At 41.6% G+C, this 2,789-nt stretch overlaps 1 pseudogene; it reads right to left on the bottom strand.

The window, feature by feature from the left end:
- Positions 1 to 558: 558 nt before the first annotated feature.
- On the bottom strand, positions 559 to 1,392 carry LOC131908047 (uridine diphosphate glucose pyrophosphatase NUDT22-like; annotated as a pseudogene).
- Between the last annotated feature and the right edge of the window lie 1,397 nt (positions 1,393 to 2,789).

Genomic DNA, 2,789 nt, shown 5'->3' with positions numbered 1-2,789 from the left:
TTCCCAGTGGCCTCCTAGTCTGGCTTTCCTGCCCAATCTCTTTCTGCCCAGTTATAGGCCTGACAGCTCTTTATGAACCAATGAGAGTAATGCATATTTACAGTGTACAAAGATTGTTCCACAGTGTTTTCCCCTTTTTGTCTAATAAAAAGGAAATTTTTAACTTTAAAAAAGCAAAATGTATACAACAAAAACAATTGTCCAGTGAGAATTAAAGTTACAATATCCAGTCCATTTGTATTTGGCAAATTTAAAGAAAATATTCTATTATCTATCTAAATATATCTTTTTAACCTTGAAAACAAACCTAATATGGCTACAAGTTTGATTATTATAATGACTACTAACCTACATTTTTTTTCCAAGAATAAAAGTTCTTTATTGAAGCCGGGCAGTGGTGGCGCACGCCTTTAATCCCAGCACTTGGGAGGCAGAGGCAGGTGGATCTCTGTGAGTTCAAGGCCAGACTGGTCTACAGAGTGAGTTCCAGGAAAGGAGCAAAGCTACACAGAGAAACCCTGTCTCGAAAAACCAAAAAAAAAAAAAAAAGTTCTTTATTGTCTTCAGAGCTGTAGTGATAGGGCTGGGACGCTAGGATTACTTAGGTGGGACTTCCCAGCACCCAACTGTAGAGTTGGATGGCGATTGTAGAGGAGGATGGCCCCTTTGGCTGAAGGGCAGAGTTGTGTCCACATCTCCGTCTCCTGCAGTCTCTGGACCCTCTGTGTCTCCACAAAGATGATTTCTGTAGACTCGTGGGCCTCAGGTCCCCCATTCATGTAGTAACTCCTGATCTCCTCTGAAGTTAGGCTGCATCTCATCACATATCTCCTGTAGGGCACTGGAGAAGAGTTCCTGGACCATCAGTTCCCCAGGGAGGTCCTTGTGTTGGGGGCTGCCACCAGAGCACAGGGCCTGAAGTTCAGGGTGCCCACTGGGCACGTCCACCAGCCCAGGTGCCTTGGCCACCTGCTGAGAGCGGCGCAGGAAGACAAGGAAGTCATCAGCTGTGGCCAATGTGGCACCCACCCCCAGTGGGTCTGCCAGATAGGCTTGCTTGTCACCCCAATCTGTAGCTCCCTGTTGTCGCAGCCAGGAGGCTGAGCTGGACCAGTTGGTGTCCAGGAAGTCCCGGTAGGAAGTTAGACCCAGGTGCAGGAGCAGCTGTGGCCCACGTGAGCTGGATGCCAGTGTGGCTGAGTGAAGGCGGAACTTGGGGGCATCAAAGATCCAGGGTTGGGTCTGTAGCCGGGTCTCCCAGATGGCAGTAATGGTCTTGTCTCCTCCAGGCAGTGGACGACAGTCATGAGCTGGGCTCAGCTCTACTGCTACCTGCTCCTGGGACAGTCCCCCAAGAGGGCACAGCAGCAAGAGGGACACCTCGGGGTCCATACTAACCTACAATTTTAATTATACGTTACATTTTTAATGAGTTACATAGGCACAATACCCCAAACAAGAGTAGAAACATACATTTACTATAGCAAAAATAACTTTAAATTTGTATCAATAAACCAAAATCCATACCAATGTAAAATATTTTTGAGATTAATAGTTGTTTTTTGGATTAAAGCAGATTCAATAATCTACACTTTTTTCTAATCATTCCTATATCATAGCCACCTTTTTTCATTTAGAAAGATCTTTGAATTTAACTCTTTTGTTTAGCTTTTTTCCTGACTATGACCAATAACAACTTGTAACCAATCCCCCTTAAATGATAAGAAACACCCATAACTCATCTTTTGGGAATGTTGGGGTTGTTTTTTCTAGACTGCTTCCAGTTGTCTGTCAGGGAGGGGGGGTGCACTGGCATCTTTGGAAGAGCTTTGAGAAAATCAGGATAACTGTTAAGTACTAGCTAGAGTAGTCTGTGAGACTAGACCATCTCAGCCAGAAACTTTGAAGCTGTTCTGGATGCAGAACTCTGAAGAAACTACAACAAAGGTGCCCTGTGATGTTAGAATATCTGGGCCATCTGTTTTAATTAATGTCTGGACCCCTCGCTCTGAAAATACATAAATTTTTAAAGTTATCAAACATATCTTTATTAATACAAGTATAGACTGTATGTTGTACAGAATTTACCCAAAGATAAATTTTTGTTTTATATTTGAGCAGGTAAAAGATACATTACATGTTCTGTAGTTTTCTAGGCTTATTTCTTTATGTCTATAGCCAGGATTTTCAGAGGGTCTTTCCCAATCAAACCTGACCCATATCAACCTGGAATGAATCCACAGCCTCTCATTTCCTGTGGAAATAAAAGCATAATCTCTTCCCCAAAGCAACACATCTTTTGACTTCCATTTTGAAGTCAAGACATTTTTAAAATATATAGGTTGGTTTAACTAGCAGCTCTTATAATCCAATGTCTCTTAACAGCTATCATTCCTTCATCAGCAGTCAAACTATTCAAAGACAACACAATAACATACAGGACCCAGACTCTCTGTGTATTGCCCATCTTTACATGGCTTGTTATATTTTTTATTACTTTATTTCTTTTTAAGAATTTTACTACATTATATTTTAATTATTTTTTAACCTATGACGGTATATATCCTTTTTCTTTTCTCTCCCAAGCCTATGTACATTTTTAAACACAATGTAACCTGTTCAGAGGTTTCTTTTGTCTGGATCTGTCTTTACTGAGCATCTGTATTGTTCTCTGATCACATGAGATGACTCTTAAACTGCCATGTCAACTGCTGGCACTGTTCAGCTTCGTGTATGGCAGTAGTGAATGGTAGCTGATAATACAATCCTCTACATAAGAGACTTCAGAA

This window comes from Peromyscus eremicus, chromosome 4 (genome assembly GCF_949786415.1).
Source record: "Peromyscus eremicus chromosome 4, PerEre_H2_v1, whole genome shotgun sequence".
Classification (NCBI taxonomy): domain Eukaryota; kingdom Metazoa; phylum Chordata; class Mammalia; order Rodentia; family Cricetidae; genus Peromyscus; species Peromyscus eremicus.
This window is presented reverse-complemented; position numbering and strand designations above follow the sequence as displayed.